The 16884-nt window shown below is 50.7% G+C and overlaps 1 long non-coding RNA gene and 1 other non-coding gene across 2 annotated transcripts; both read right to left on the bottom strand.

The window, feature by feature from the left end:
- Window positions 1-7963: 7963 nt before the first annotated feature.
- Window positions 7964-16050, bottom strand: LOC118935531 (uncharacterized). Its single transcript, XR_005033865.2, has 3 exons — window positions 15756-16050; window positions 10260-10588; window positions 7964-9874 (listed from the first exon to the last, which is right to left on the bottom strand). It is a non-coding gene; the product is annotated as an uncharacterized LOC118935531 (long non-coding RNA).
- On the bottom strand, window positions 12986-13149 carry LOC130681659 (U1 spliceosomal RNA). The gene has a single exon (XR_008994862.1). It is a non-coding gene; the product is annotated as a U1 spliceosomal RNA (small nuclear RNA).
- Window positions 16051-16884: the final 834 nt, after the last annotated feature.

Below are 16884 nucleotides of genomic sequence, written 5' to 3'. Positions count from 1 at the left end.
CTGGAGAGAGCTGGCTAAGACTCGCATCCTAGCCCTGCTTCTGCTCCTTATGACTCATATGACCTTTAGCAAGTTCCTTAAGCCTCCAGGCACCTCAATTTTCTCGCCTATAAAATGGGCCTTCTGATCTTGCTCTGCCTGTCTTACAAGGAGGTGTGACATGAGGGGCAAATGAGGCACCATAGGTGAAAGCGTTTTGGAAAACCAAGGTGCTTTCACACCTGCACACCTGCCTGTGAAGCAGCCCTTAGGAGAGCTTGAGGGGAGCAGACGCAGAGGCCCCTGTTCCATGATGGGTCTTGCAGCCTGGAGACCTACAGAGAACCCCACATGCCTCACCTCCTGTCAGGCCCAGCCCTTGGGCTGGCGAGACAGTGGAAGGACAGACGGACAGACGAGGCCCTTTCCTCAGGAGCTAAGATTCCAGTGGAGAGGCAGACAAGAACAAGGGAAACAGAAAGATACCTTCAGAGAGAGGCGAGTGCTCTGAATGAAATGAAATGGGAGGAGGCTGGCGGCGAGGAACAGGGCAGGAGCTATGTTAGGCGCAACCACAGAAGGCTTCTCTGCAGAGGTAACACCTGAGTACTAAGACCTGAGTGACAGGGACAGCCATGCAAACACCTGGAGCACGGTGCGTTCCAGTGCGAGGGGACAGCAAGTGCAAGAGCCCTGAGGCAGTAAAAGACTCCTGTTCGGGGAACCCAGAGCCTCTAGTGGCTCAGAGCTGCAGCTGGAGAGGGGGGGGGGGGGAGTGGGCCGGGGCCTGCGGGGGTGGGGGGTGGGGTTTGAAGGAGGGGCAGGACATGATCTAGAAGTTTGTGTTGCACTAAGATCACCCTCCTTTGGGTTGAAGTTCCACCTCCTGCAGGCAGTGTTGGGGGCCCCAGGGAATTGTTAGGACTTGCAAGGGTTTTATTCATGACCAGCCTCACCTCCTGAACATACATAACAGGAAAAGGAGACACAGAGAGAAAGGTGGCTTGCCTAGGGGTACCCTGCTGCTCCATTCCTGGGCTGGCATTCAAGTCCAGGTCTCTGATCCTGGCCCCGGGGCCCCCAAGGTTATCCCACCAGAGGAGAATGGGAAGGGTTCACTGAGGCCACAGAGCTATAGGAAGGGCCTAGCACCCCAAGGCGTCCTTCTTCAACCAGTGAGACCTCAGAGCTGGACTCCAGAAAGCACGTGTGCTGCCCAGCTGGGCCCTGTTCTATGCCACTAGGCCCGGCCCTCTGCCACCAGAGGGCAGGGGCAGGGGAGAGGGGTCAGCTCCAGGAGCCCAGCCAGCCAAGAGCAACCTGATCCAGCAGGAAATGGGCCTGCAGCCAGACAGAGCATCAGCGGAGCACCTGGGGCCTTTGTTCCCTTTATTCCTGGTACAGACTTTCCCAGGCGCCCGCAGCCAGGCCTCTGGAGCACCTGGGTCAGGGCGCAGCTCCCACGGGATCTGGTTCTCCTGCAAGAGGGAGTGGCCGGCCTCGTGACCCTGAGGGAGGTCCCGTGGTGTCAGACAGCAACATTAGGGAGCCCTTAACAATGGCCAGGTGTCGGTGTCGTTTTGTTGAATCCTCACAACAAACCCTTGAGGCCTGTGCTATGACCATCCCCATTCTACAGATCAGAAAATGGAGGCACCCAGGTGGAGCGACCTGGACACACAGTCTAAGGAAGGGAACTAGGATAGGCTTTGGAATCAGCAAATCCCAGCTCTACTTGCCTCTCTGACCTTGGGCAAGGTGTTTAAATTGTACCCAGGCTGTCATCTGATTCTGCCCCTAGAAGACTGCCATGACGTAAACTTTTGAGGTATGCAAAGCCCTAAGCACAGTCCTCCCCACTTCCCACAACTCTGGGACCTTGGGCACATTGCTGGGCCTCAGTTTTCTCATCAAATAAATAGGTACAATAATATTACTTAGTAGGGCTGTCGAAAGCCGGAAGCTCTTCTGAGAGGAACACCTCCTCTTTTGAAATGGCCACACTCCTGGGACAGTCCAAGAAAGATGCCATTCCACAAAATTGCACTCTTCGCTTTTTCCCAAAACAGACAAAGGAACAAATAGAAAAACCAGTCTTAGAGCCATTCCCCATTTGAGACAAAAAGCCAATATTACTCACACTGCTGGGCTCAGATTTTCTCAGAAGGAAAACGAGAAGTGACAACTCAAGTCATAACATGGCTCAGGACTTGCTCCAGTTCCACACCCTGAGACAAACAACCCCACCCACAGCTGCGGCAACGAGGTGGATGGCCGTAGGCTCATGCAGATTGTAGGGAAGATTCACAGGGATTTCAGCCAGCACACACACACACACACACACACACACCTCCTTTTCCTATAAATCAGCCAATATTTATCATGTTCTGGTTATCCACAAAGGCGCTATATGCATGTATGGTCCTTGTCCCCAGTAACAAGGTCTACACTGCCGATGTAGATACACATCAGGGCAGTGGCCCTGGCTTTTCTCAGTTGCCATGTCTGTTCCTCTCATCCATATTTTGGGGAGCAGCTGCCCCTTCTCTCATCTGACTCTGCCATTCAAGTAGGGGCTGCCAATCAGCCTACACACCGCTCCTGGCCACAGTGATGAGGTCCAAGAGAGGGGCATGTGAGCCAGAAAAATCAAGCTTAACAGAACTTTTACCAGGACTTTAAAATTGGAGCTGGAGAAGAAAATCCTATTCCTCTTGGATAGATGGGCTGAAAGGATGTGAATCTGGACCAGCTGACAGCAGTGGATGAAGGCATCAAAGAGAGAAGCCGTGATGGGCAGCAGAGCGTCCTGACATTATCTGAGGTGTCTGCTACCCCGAAGGCAAGCTCAGCCCTTCCTACCATACCCCGACGGTGCAGTTCAGTGAGCCAATAAATTCCTTTCTGCCCTTTGCAACTCAAGAGCCCTGCCTAACCCAACCACCAGGCATGGAGTGGTGATAAACACAACAGTTCCGTAGGAGAGTCGTCACAGGACTTGATTTTCCAAGTGAAAGTTTTAGGCAATCTGGGCCATGAAGCTGGAGATGGAAAAGATCACCTCATTCACTCAAGCCAACAAATATTTATCGAATCCCTGCTCATGCCAGGTATTAGGCACTCCGGAAGACGTGGTATCCAGGACAGCCTGAGGTCCTTTTCCTCACTTTGGAGTAATCAGAAGGGATTTCCTGGAGCTGGAGAGGCTTGAGAAGGTCATTTGGGGAAGGTAAACACTGGCCAGGCAAAGAAGGGTGGGGAGCAAAGCATGAATCATGTTCTGGATGCCTCGGAACTGTGTTCATGGGCGGCACAATGTCTTGTGTCTCCACAGTGCCAGCTACAGTGGGCACCCAATAGGAGGTACTCATGAAGAAGTGAATGAACAAATGAATGGAGTCAAGTACAAGTCATTGCGAGAAAAACAGTTCATTCAGCTTGGCTGGAGAAGAGCTACCGTTCTGGAGACGGTGATACTGAAGACGGGAGACTGAAGCCAGGCCGCAGAGGACCTCGCTGAGAAGTGTGCACGTTGCTTGAGCCACGCCACACAGCCCCAAGTCTGGCAGGGCCGGAGTTGCTGGCCAGGCCACAGAGTGGATCCCGCAGGCCCTGTGTGGTCCGTCTCTGTTGTGGTTGCCACACCCACGCGCCTCTGGTCCCGCCAGTCAGGCTCCGCCTAGCACCCTGTCCAGCACCACTCCACCCGAGGTCATGCCCCAGACACCACCGCCCTCCTGGCTCCCGGATAAAGCTGCCAGCTCAGCACTGCTGCCCCGTCTGTAATTGAAACATGGGCCCTCCCAGCCCAGCCGCTCACAGCCTTCTGCACCCCGGACATAGCCATTGCCAGAGCTGCCCAAATGGAGGAGCGGTCTGGTGTCCACCTGACCCTGGGGACCTGGGCTGCAGGTTGGGGACTGGTCTCTGCGAGGCTGGGGCGGGGCACAGCGGGAGCGGCTGTCGTGGGCTCTCTGGCCCAGGGCTGGGGAGACCACGCCCCCTCGTGGCCAGGAGTCCCCCACCCCCCACCCCCGCACCTTGGACTTGCGACGGTGACAATTTGCACCTTTCCTTTTTTTTTTTTTTTTTAAAGGAAATACATTTCTGAAAAGCTGAGAACACACATAAATCATTTGCGTTAGGTTGCTATCTCAAGGAATCTCATAGTGAACAGTTTTGGAAAAAGCTGTCTTAGATTTTCTGAAGCCAAAGCAAATTTTTTCTGACTCTAATTTCTTGTACATTTACCTGCTAAGGCAGGAGGATGTGAGTTCTGAAAACTGTTGTTTTAGTGATTTGCCAGCTCTGGGAAGAGTCTTCCCACGTTGATACGTTCCGGGAGGTTATGGGAGTTACAGAACACAACTTCCACTCCTTTTGTAATTCTGACAGTCATCTCAGGGCAAGTAGGTGCCAAGTCTGTTGCACGAACTGTAAAAGTAAAAGCTCTCGACACATTTCTCAGCTCTGAAAACTCAGCATTTCACTTATCTAGTGCTTCTTTCCAGAGGGGGCCGACCTCTGCCTGCTGTGATATGAACTTCTTTACAAGCGTTTTTGTTTATCTGATGTAATGCCCTGTATTAGGTACTGGCTGTTACTGGTGGTGTTTGGGAGGAGGAGGATGGCAATTCAAAAAAAACCTAGCAGACACATCCTGATCTCAGGGACCTGTCTCCACCTTAGACATAATGTACACAGATGACACAACTTGCAAACAATCACAAAATATAAACTAAACGCGCATGAGCTGAGAGCAGTAGTCAGAGTGGGTATAAGGCTGTTGGCCAGACACTTGCTGTAAACATGGTTTGAAGGGGTCTGGAAGATTGCCAAGCTCACAGACTGAGGCCTATATGTCAGAGGAGGCCAGCACCTCCATACCTTTGGAGACATAGCCACTGGCACCTCCTCTCACTGTTTTGCCCTTGCTTAAGGACTCCACACTCTTCCTACCCTCTGGCTCCTGCTACTGGGCCGCCACATGATCAAACATGAACCACCATCAGAGCTACCTGGCCCCTTGTACCCCTTTTACTGCCCCTAGCAGGCCTAAAGCTGTACCTGGGGGTTTCAGAGTACTCACCCCCGCGGTACCACCTCAGGGGGGCTCTACTGGCTTTGTGTTTCTCCTGGCCCGCTCTCCATCTCAGAAGGGAGATGCAGGCCTCTGGGTCCCCACAGCCATGAAGGCTCCCAACCCCAGAAGCCAGGTCTTCCCACTCTCATGGACCATGAACTGCAGTACATGAGGCGGGGTAGCTTGAGTGGAAGGTCATCAGTGAGGAGTGCTGAGTGGGGGGACTGAGGGATTCCACCAGTGGATGCACTTAGAGTCGGGGTACGCAGTTTGGAAACACGCAGAAACCAGAAAGATGCTCAGATAATAAGAAATTTAACTAAGGACAATGAAATGAACCAAATAGTGAAATGCCTCAGGACATCAGGTCAAGGAAGACCAGGTAGTGTCTTACCACCCCAGCATCTCGCTCCTTAGGGTCATTTTACATTTCGATCCCACTAGTGCTTCTCACCAGCCAGGGGGCAGCTGCCTCAGGACCACAAGGGCTGAATGTGACCCCAGTCTGATTTTGGACTTCTGTTTTAGATTTGGTTTGTCACAGGATGACTTAGTTGGACTCCCACAGTCTGGCTACTGGACCCATCAACTTTGCCCCTAGGCCTAGGGTGGGGGGCAGGGGCATCATGTGGTATAGTTTTGGCTCTTGGTACTAGAAACCCTCCCCAAACTGACTTCATAAGTGAGGACATTTCTGTGCCGTGTCATAGGCGTTTCCATGGAGGGTGGCCCCCAGGGCATCTCAGTGAGGACCCAAAGCCCACAATTCATGGTTTCCTTTGGTGGCTCTTTCCCCACCACTGGAGACTGCGTCGCCGTCCTTCATGTACAAGTGCTTGACCCCCTGTGGCCTTGACAAGAGAATGTATTGTTAAATGATTGGCTTTTTGCCAGTTTGAGGGGTGAAATGTGCTATGGCAGTGTTATTTCCATTTTAACTGCTCTTATTAGGAGTGGAGTTAAGCTATTTTTTCATAGGCTTAAGGGCTGCTTATTTCCCTTTGCTGTGAACTTTGTCTTCACCTACTTTGCTCTTTTCATTGGGATACTGGTCTTGGATGCAGCTCTTTTCATCTCTCTGCTCTGGCCTTTCGGCCCTTGCTTCCTGCTCATGTTGGAACCAAGACGACAGCAGCAGATCCAGGCAGTGAGATGTGCAGAAACTGGGGGTGTTATCCCCTGTTGGCAGCTAACCTAATTCCCACTCCCAGCCGCCTTGTCCCTCTCCTGGTTCTTCTAGGAAAGAAACACCAAAAACTCACGTTCCCAGTTGGCCTTGAACTAGGCATGGCCACGAGACAGTTCTGCCCCATGACAGGGAAGTGGAGGAGTGCCAGGGACGTTCTGGGAAAGCTTTGGGCAGAAAAGGGCAGGTGTCGCTGGCATAGTCCCTTTCTTCCGGCCCTAACGTGGACAGAATGGCTGGAGCAGCAACCTTCTCGGCATCACAAACGAAAGACAGAGCATCACAGAGACACAGTGCCAGGAACCATGTAGCTCCGGACTTTGTACTGAACTCACTAAGTGTCTGTGCTCTTAAAACCACTGTTGGTCAGGGTGTGGGTCGGGTGGAGGGACTCTGTTACTGGCTGATAAAAACATTTCAAACTGATGGACTGTGGCCTCTCTCAGGAGGGAGAAAATGTCCCAGAAGTCACCCTCCCCTCACCCTGGACTTCTCTGGATATTGTCCGATTGGGTCCCATGCCCTTTCCTGAGCCAGTCACCCTCAAGCGGAATAGGATTCCCCTTAGGCCAAGGGGGTGACTCCTGGGTGTGGGGTCCATTTCCCTGAGGCATGTGGATGCAGGAAGAGAGGGGACACCCTGGGGCAGGCGGGGGTGGGAGTCGTGGCATTTTCTGAAAGGATGGCTGCTGGATGGGTTGCCAGCGGGCTTTCCTGCACTGAATGGCAGCATCGTGGCTTCCCAGGTATGGGCCTGGGGGGATGATTTGTGTTTCACCTGCATGGACCAATTGCCTAATTGTGCTGCTGCAGGGCACCGCTGGACTCCACCTGTGCGCAGAGGTTTGCAACATCCCTTACCTGTGAGGCATCAATGTCATCCAAACCACTAACAGACAGCTAGGTACATGAGTCTACTCTCTCAGTAAGGTCAAAGAAATTGTTGTATTTCCTTCTTCAATAAGTAAATAAATGACACTGATTTATGAACTCCATGAGGGCAGGGGAATATCAGTCCTGTTTTCCACTATATCCCTAATCCCTAGCAATGGATAAGAAACACTGAATGGACCTAGAGACCTGTCTTCACCTTGACACCACCCCAGTGACTGGGGGCTGTGATAATTCAACCTGCTACCGTCAGACCTCACTGGGTAAGTGCCTGCTCCGTATCTCCCATCCCGACTGCAAGACTCTAGCAAGTCTGCTGGGAGACCTGCTGAACCCAGGACATCTGTGCCTAGCGTCAAGAGCCGAAGCCCGTCTGGAGCTGGGGCTCATGAACCCGTTCTGGTTCCCAGGAACCGTCACTTCCTTTTCTAGAGCTTTCCAGATCACCCCTTTAATCTTGCTCAGCCCCCAGTCCAATGTTTGAAGTCTCCACTCTCTTGCCTTTCCGAAACAGGAACGGCCTTTTGACCCGGGCCAACCTTCCAGCCCACTTTCACTGTAATTTTTCGAGACCGCGGGCAGTGACTCAGCATCCCATTTCTCAGTAGCCAGGATATAATTAGTCCAGGCCAAAGGGCCTTATTTCAAGTAGCCAGGAGCTCATTTACAAATTCTTCTGCTCCTCTCGGACTAGCTAAGTGCAAGTTCTTTCCTGGCAACCCTCACTCGCACGCACTGTTCTCTGCCAGGGCTGAAAGGCAAAGGCCCCATCGCCTGATGCACCCCCACCTTCCGAGGAGCCTCCCCCGGCCCCCCTCTGTCCACTCTTTCTTTTATCTCCTTGCTTTGCACAGAACTCAAAGTTCCTTTTAATTGTCCTCCCTGGCAATATTCTGTTACAGCTGTTTATTTCCCACATTATAAGAAGTAACATAAGCCCATTAAAGAAAAAGCAGAAAATCCTGCTATGTAGGAAGATGAAGGAAGGAAAAACAGCCGACTGCCCCAGTGCCTAAACTCAAGCGCAGCAAACATCTCAGTGCCTCCCAGAAGCCATTCTGATGGGTCTCATTTATCTTTACATGCCTTCTTTTTAAAATTTCCTTTTAAATCTGAGATCTTGTGTTTAACGTGTTGCATACCCTTCAAACAAGACAATTCTAGAATCACTGTGACCGTCCCCTAAGATTTGATCCACAGCAACTCCAGCACAATGTTCTCGAGGATGTCAGCACCACCAGGCAGAGTGACAGGGACAGGGACGGTCCTGGGAGCAGCCCGTGCAGACATAGCAAAGGTTTGCAAGGACATGACCCTCATTATTACAGAACATTCCTACAGACCTTCTTTGGGAAGGAGGCGTGAAGGTGGAGACAGAGAGGTGTGCTTTCCTTTTACTTTGTACACTTAAAAAAAAAAAACAAGAAAAATGGTTTTTGCAGCAATTCTTAACTTAGTTTCTTTAGTTCTGAAGTTTCCAAATTTTCCATGGGGAGCTGGTGTTGCTTCTGTAGTCACAAAAATGTAACAGATATGTCATGGGCTGAATTGTGTCCCTCAGAATCCTTCTGTTGAAGTCCTAAGCCCCCAGTACCTCAGAAGGTGACTGTGTTTGGAGGTAGGGCCTTTGAAGAGGATGTCACATTAGAGTGCAGTCGGTAGGGTGGGCCCTGACCTAACAGGACAGGCGTACTTATAAAAGGAGATGATCAGTGATTAGGACACAGACATGCAGAGGGAAGGCTGTGTGGGAAGCCAAGGAGGGAGGCCTCAGAAGGAACCAGCCCCCTGCCCGACAACTTGATCTTGGACATGTAGCCTCCTTGGAATTCTGACCGTAAGAAAATGAATTTCTGCTGCTTAAGCCACCCCATCTGTGGTACTTAGTTATGGCAGATCTGTGTGATTAAAGAGAGAGGTTGGCAGTACAACAAGCTCTTGGTATTTCAAGTTTTTACACTGAAAGATTTTCCTGGTCACGAGAAACCCAGGATCAGTTCAGGAAGTAATTTGTAACTTTTTTTTTTTTTCCAGCTAAAATTTGAGCCTCAGCCTGTGGGGCAGCAGAACAAAGGCCAGGTGTCTCCACTACAAGCCACCACCAGCCACCATTACAGGAAGTGACGGTTCTTGGCCAGAAAAGCCTTCAAAAAAGCAGCCAGTGTTCTGTCTAATCTGGTGGCTGCTCAGGCCCACCACAGACTCCAGGGGTGGTTGCAACCCTTTCCCAGACCCCTTTGGAAATCGAATGACTATAAGCAACCTCTCCCTAGAAATATTCACACATATAGGGTTGGCACAGTAATTCAGGGGGTTTGAGTTGTCTCCCCTCCAACATCCATGTACCCTACTTAAAACCTCTGCTCTAGTTACAAACATAAAAAGGCAATTTACAGAACTATTTCAGTTGGCCTCCTGCCTGCCCAAAGTTGCCCATCGGGTAAGAGAGAGGAGTAACCTGAAAGGTAAAAGGGCAGACGTCACCTGGGAGGGAGCCAGGAAGCTGCACAAACATTTCCAAAGCAGGAGGGCGACAGCTGCATGGGGCTCCCTGCAGGCCTTTCCTGAGACCAGCGGCGGAAGGCAGGGCCTGGAGAAGCATCGCTTTGCATGTGCCATCAGGAGAGGCAACCCCGACCGGCCTTGTAGTCCTAGAAACTTTTCTTTTTGAGCTGAACCTCAGCAGAGAGCAGAAGGCTTGGTGGAACCAAGTGTTGGATGAAGATGAAACTGGCCTAAATGACAAGAAAATGAAATTATGAACATAAAGCACCAGAGTGTTGAGTGGCCAAGTTCAGGGGCTTTTCTTTTCTATGCAGCCCCAATATGTCAGGCTTGGGGACTTTGCTGGGCGCTCCCCTACACTCAGCCAGTGATGGAGTGGAGAATAAATCATCGTGGGGAAAAATAATTTACAAGAATGGTCATTGTAGGGCTGTTCATATTAGTGAAAAATTGCCACCAAATAGGGACTGCTGAAATAAACTATGGTGCCATCGCTGGATGGGCCAACAGGCAGCCAAGTAAAATGAGGGTGTAGAAAATGGGGCCAACACTTTTCCCCTCCCACTTCAAGCCACGGGGCCACTCTTCCTTTGAACTTTTCAAAGTGGACTTCACCTTAGGGGTGCAGGGTCCACACCCAGCCTCTCCATCCTGGCACCGACTGAAGTACAAGACGATGTCTCCAAGTTTTCACTCCACATAGGTTCAAACCCAGCGGGACCACAGAAAGGACAAGACCCTGTAGCTTGTTTCATCCTCTGTTCTTCTTTGTAAAACAGAGGCGATCACAGCAAGCACCCTTTTTCTTTCAGGCCTACAGGCAATGAGCCAGGTAATGGTGGAAGCACATTGGTTAAGAGAGCAGATTCTGGGCCCATACTCGGCTGGGCTTGGTGGTTCGATCCCAGCTCTGCCATTTTCTTTCTGTGTTTAACTTTTCTCATCTGTAAAATGAGGATAACAAAGCAGGGTTATGGGGGTTAAATGAACTAATATATCTGAACTGCTTACATTTAGAATTAACATATCTAAACTACTCTGTCCAGCAGAGTAACCATCACCCACATGTACTTGGAATGAGCATTTGGGATGTGCCTTGTCCAAACCAAAATGTGCTTTGTCAACTCACATCGGATTCTGAAGACCTAATATGGAAAGAGGATGTAAATCTCACTGATTTCTTGATTAACATGTTGAATTGATAATATTTTGCACCTATTGGGTTAAACAAAACACTTTTATAATTAATTTCACTTTTGATTTTTTTTAACTTTTTAAAATGCAGAGGACTCCCTCACTTTTCTCTGGGTATCTGCCATGGATACACAAGGTATACATGCTAATAAATGTCTTGGTTTTTAAAAAAATAAAAAAATTAAGTGCAGCTACGGAATATTTAAAATAACCTATGTGACTTGCATTGTGTTTATTGGACAGTGCTGGCCTAGAACAACGCCTGGCATGTAGCAAGAGTAATTATAGCTACTATCAGTGTTTAGTGCCTGGTGCATGGTAAGCGATTATCAAGGGACGGTTTTTGTTCTGAAGACCTCTCCCGGGGTCCTTTCTTGGATCTGCTTTGGAGACCGGCCTGGAAGGGTGCTGCCAACTGATTCCCCGCCTGGTTTGTCATATTCATTCACAGTAAGAACTCCTGGTCTGCCCCACGCACATGCACGCACGGCTCAGGATCTGTGCAGGTCCCCAGGTCCAGTCCTCTGTCACCTCGCCCCGTCTCCCCAGCAGCCTTGGACCCTGAGCACCTCTGCCTTCCAGGCCAAGTTCACCCCACCTCGGCTTGGTGATCGCTCCCTGCTGTCATCATGCTGTTTGTTTTCTCCCCAGGCCCTGCATGTCTGAGGCTTGATCTGGGATGCTCAGATGGAATGCTGCCAGAAGGGGCTGTTGGCAGGCTGCCAAGAGGCTGCCCACAGTGGCCTTTACCCTGAGAAATTAACTCCTGGGTCCCCAGGCCTACCCTCAGCCTGGCAGCTGGCGGAGAGGAGACCCGAGTCTCAGCTGTGGGCTTGGACGACTCGATTTCTCAGGAGACCAATGTATACACCAGATGGCAGGTTTTCAATGCATTTAGCAGGGTGAGAACAGTTTGTTTAGGAAAATATCTCCATCAGCCACTTTGGCTGAGAAAGGAGAGGTGCCAGGGCACCGCTGAAGGGAGACGTTAAACACACAAGATGCCAAACAGCTTCACAGGGGTCGTTAACAGGAACCTGGAGGAAAGGACCCCAAAAGAGAGAAGACAGGAGAGAAGGTCAGAGAAATGATGGGGGTGCAGAGGGCAGAACAAAATGGCAGGAGCCACAGCATGGGAGAAATTCCCAGTGGCAGGGACACCAAAGGGCTTTTTAGAAAAATTGTGGTAAAATATACATAAAATTGACCATTTTAACATTTTCAGGTGAAATGTGCAATTTTTGTGCAATTACCACCACCCATCTCCAGAGTTTTTTCCATCTTCCAAACTGAAACTCCATACCCATCAAATACTAACTCCCCATTTCCCCCAGTCCCTGGCAACCACTGTCCTACTTCCTATGAATTCGACTATCCTAGGGACCTCAGACAGGTGCAATCACACAGTACTCGCCCTTTGGTGTCTGGCTTATTTCACTTAGCATATAATATCATGAAGGTGCTTCTATGTTGTAGCATGTGACAGAATTTCCTTCCTTTTTAAGGCTGAATAATATTCCATTGTCTATCCATCATCCATTGGTAGACAGTTGGGTTGCTTCCAACTTTTGGTTATCGTGAGTTAGGCTGCCATGAACATGTGTGTGCAAATAGCTCTTTGAAACCCTGTTTTCAATTATCTTACGTATCTACCCACAAGTGGAATTGCTGCATCATATGATAACTCTGCTTTTAATTTTTGAGGAACTGCCATCCTGTTTTCCACAGTGGAAGTACTATTTTCCATTCTCAGCAACAGTGCACAAAAGTTCCTATTTCTCCACATCTCTCTAGCTTTTGCGATTTTCTGGTTTGTCTTATTTTTAACAGTAGCCATCCTAATGTGTGTGAAGAGGTATCTCATTTGGTTTTGCTTTGCATTTTGTGAGCTATTAGTTATGTTGACCAATGTTTTAGGGGCTTATTGGCCATTTTATATCATCTTTGGAGAAATGTCTGTTTCAGTCCTTTGTCCATTTTCTAGTGGGTTGGTTGTTCTGTTGTTGAGTTGTAGGAGTTATTTATATTCTTTGGTTATCAACCCCCACATTAGATCTGTGATTTCTGTTTTCTCCCATTCTGCGGTTGCTTTTTTTTTTTTTTTTTTTTTTTTTTTTTACAGCAGCCTGATATTTAACGCTTCATGCCAGGGGAAAGCGCGAACGCAGTCCCCCACTACCACAAATTATGCAGTCGAGTTTCCCACATTTGGGGAAATCGCAGGGGTCAGCACATCCGGAGTGCAATGGATAAGCCTCGCCCTGGGAAAACCACCTTCGTGATCATGGTATCTCCCCTGCCAGGTAAGTATTGCGGTTGCTTTTTTATTCTGTTGTTTCCTTTAATGCACAGAAGTTTTAAATTTTGATGAAGTATAATTTATCTTTTTTCTTTCATTGCCTCTCTTATCCAAAAAATCATTACCAAATCCAATGTCATGAAGCTTTCCCCTATGTTTTATTCTAAGAGTTTTATAGTTTTACCTCTTATGTTTAGGTCTTTGATCTGTTTTGGGTTAATTTTGTATACAGGTGTTAGGTAAGCGTCCAACTTCATTCCTTTGCATGTGGAGATCTAGTTTCCCGGCACCATTTGTGGACAAGACTGTCCTTCCCCCATTGAATGGTCTTGGCACCCCTGTTGGAGATCATTTGACCATATACAGGAGGATTTATTTCTGGTTCTTCTATTCCATTGGCCTATGTCTCTGTCTTTATGCAAGTAACACATTATTTTGATTACTGTAGCTTTGTACTAAGTTCTGAAATCGGGAAGTGTGAGACCTCCAACTCTGTTCTTCTTCAAGATTGTTTTGGCTACTCGGGTCTTTGGAGAACCCATATGAATTTTAGGGTGGCTTTTTCTGTTTCTGCAAAAGCATCGTTGGGATTTTTACACCATAAGACTTTTAAGACCAGGATCTGTAATACTGCATTTTAAATTGTTTTTTCCTCATAGGTATACCCCTCTGTTGCCCTAAATTGTATCTTGTGTGAGGAGAAATTGCAGGTAAGAGTGACTCTGAGTCTAGGATGGACACATAGCAGAGGGAAGAGAAGGAATGGGCAAGTGAGAGGCAGGGGCCTCGGGCGTGGGCAATGCAGGACTCCAGCCATCGGAACTGGGAACCAAGCCCTCTTGAACCCTGGAAGCAGTGAGGAGGATTCTGGGAGTCCACTGCCTTTGGGGTGGGGGTGGGAGGAGCTTCTGCTGGATCTCAAAGGCCCGGGCCGCCCCTGGGGTGAGCGACACCCCCTCTGCGGGCCCTGCGGAAGCCCCTCCCTGGGTAGACACTGCCACCTTCTGGCCCTTGGTCCACAGACCGCCCTGCCCGACTCCAGGAAGAGCCTGCCCCGGGCTAGGACGCCGCAGAGCGGAGGAGGTTCCCTTTACCAGTTTGCGTTCCTGTCCTCCTGGGGCCACACCCGGTCCCCAGGCTGATCCCAAGCTTTGCGGTCTTTCGGTCTCCTCCCACTGGTGGTTTACAGCACCCTCACTGTTTTACATCTCCAAAGACAGCTTTGTTTGCCTTAATTTTCAGTGGCTGGGGGCAGGGCTCACTGTGGATTGCCGCTATCACGGGTGTGAAGGCATCTGGGCCACAGGCCACCATTTCTTTCCTCCCCTTGTCCATCGTTTCTTCGTTTGAAAGTTAGTGTTTCTTCGTTTGAAAGTTGGTGGTCGTTGGCCGGGACCCCCAGCACCTCCCCAGCACCTGCTCGCACTCACGCAGGCCCGCACGAGCCCTGTAACCAGTTAACCAGTTTCTCCAGTTTGCCAAGGTGGTGTTTTCCTCTCTCCGCTTCTACCGGTGGTTACTTCTCTCCCATTACCTGAGCTGTGGGCACTTGCCTTCTGCCCCGAGAACCCCTCTGACCTGCCGGAAGCCCTTTGTTTTGGCGTCTCAGGCTCAGGCTCAGGGCAGGAAACCAAATCTCCTCCACCAGCAGGCCCTCCCAGCGCTTCACCTCCGACCATCCCGGGAAACAACGGCCGCCCCGTGGGTGGGTTTCTTGCCTTACACTTGAGCCCAGGGGCTGAGGTGATGTTGCCCTGGCCTTGCTGGGGGAGGCCCTTCACCCTGACGGACTCTGTAGTGGCTGGGCCTGGGAGCCTGGCGCGAGGCCACGTTGCACCCACACCAGCTGCTCATCCCCCACGGCCGCCCCCCTCTCCCGGGCCGCAGACCCTCTACACCACCCCCATTTCCTCCCTGCTCCCCGCAGGGCACATCTGCACCTCTAGCAGTACAGGCCCTCCTTGTGCCACACACCTGCCAGTGGAGGCTGGAGCTCCCGAGACGGAGGTTCCCACCGAGGTCAGGCCCTCTTGGAGGCCCCAGATGGACTGCGCAGCCCCAGGAGGGAGTGTGGCCACCGCTGCTCCATCTGGAAACAAGGACATGCCCTCCCAGGGTCCCTGGGGCTGCTAGGGCACCCTGAGTTGTCTCTACGTGTAGGTTTGACCCGGGACTTTGAAAGCTGTCTGGACTCATAAGGTCCAGTGGCACAGATACGGGTTAGCCTTTTTGCTCCCAAATTGTTCCACGGGGTGAATGTGGTACCAGGGGAGGCTTATCCGAGGGGCCCTCTGTAGGAAGTGGGAGGAAGCACCCCTCGGTGCTGCTGGTTGTCCTCCTGGCTTACAGACCTGGAAAGACCAGGTCCTGCGGACGCACCCCTGCCTCCCCGTGCTGCCTTCTCCTTGGAGCTTCATGCAAACCATTCTCCACATTTCACAGTAGCGCTCTTTTCATATTTAGTTCACTTAAAAGCCTTCCAATGGCTTCCCACAGCCCCTGGAATAACGGTGTCCTTACCTGCCTCCCAGAACCCACATAACCCGGTCCCTGACCATTCCCTGAACTCACTACCTGTCCCTCTCCCCTCTGGCTCAGCACACTCCAGGGACACTGACCTGCTCCCAGTTCTGGCATCTCAAGCCTGTGTCAGCCTCAGGGCCTTTGCACTTGCTGTTCCTTATGCTCAGAATGCTCTTCCCACAGATCACACATGGCTGGCTCCTTGGCGTTTGGTCTGCGGCTCTAAGTCCTCCCTCCCTGACCACTCCGATCTAGAGTGGCCTCTCCTTTCCTTGGTGATCCGCACGTATCCCTTTCTGAAGCTTAGGCTTCAGGGTCTCTCGCTTGTCTAAGTCCCTTTCAAAGGTCAGCACATGATTTTATATTCTTTTCTAAAAAAGGAGCCCTCTGCCCTGCCCACCCAACTGTGTGAGCTTCAGGCACTGCAGAAGCTAAATCCATTTGTAACTAGAGCACAGGGCCAGGCTGCCTTTGGTACACCCTGTGCCTGCCTCTGGCAGAAAGACAAACTCAGCATTCTTCCTGCCAAGCTATTTTGACAGGCCCTTGGCCTCCCAGCTCTTCAGGTCTGGGTGCCAAGAGGCAGCCTTGCCCAGAAATCTTGGTAACTGTCCTGCTTACTGTGTCCTGGATTCAGCAGGGGGTGGGGGGCATCCAAACTCCGGGAGCTGCTGTTTGTCCTTCTCCCTTCTGGCTGCCCCCTGCTTCGCCTGCCCCAGGTGGACATAAACACTCTCAGCCAGCAGCCATCCTGCTCTAAACTACTCAGCAGGGAGACCGCAGAACCAAGGCTTGTGCAGAATCTTCGATCTCTTTCCCTTCCAAGCTTTTCTGCAAAGCTTATCCTTGTCTGTCCCCTACCCCACCTCTCACCAGCTTGGGCAAACATTTAGCCCCCAGGGTTAACCCTCCCACTGCTTTGCCCTTGGCAGGCCTGGCTAATCGATCACAGAACTCTTTCTGGGAGGGGGGCTCCTGTGTAACCACTCCTCAGATCAGAGAGGACCCCTCCTGTATTTACCTCCTAATAAAACTCAGGTCTAAATTATTGAAGAGCTAAATCCAGTTCAAAGGAAAAGCACTAGCGCTTGTGATGAGTTCTAACATCTAGGCTGAGTCTGGGGAGGCCAATTCCAAGGACATGTTTTCTGTTTGATCTAGTAAGGGGAGACCATGGCAGCTTGCAGTACATCCCGTGACGCAGTGGGAAAATCACTGACCTAC

The sequence above is a fragment of the Manis pentadactyla genome, chromosome 18 (assembly GCF_030020395.1).
Source record: "Manis pentadactyla isolate mManPen7 chromosome 18, mManPen7.hap1, whole genome shotgun sequence".
NCBI classification, from domain to species: Eukaryota; Metazoa; Chordata; class Mammalia; order Pholidota; family Manidae; genus Manis; species Manis pentadactyla.
Note: the sequence above shows the minus strand (reverse complement) of the source record. Positions and strands in the feature narration are given on the sequence as shown.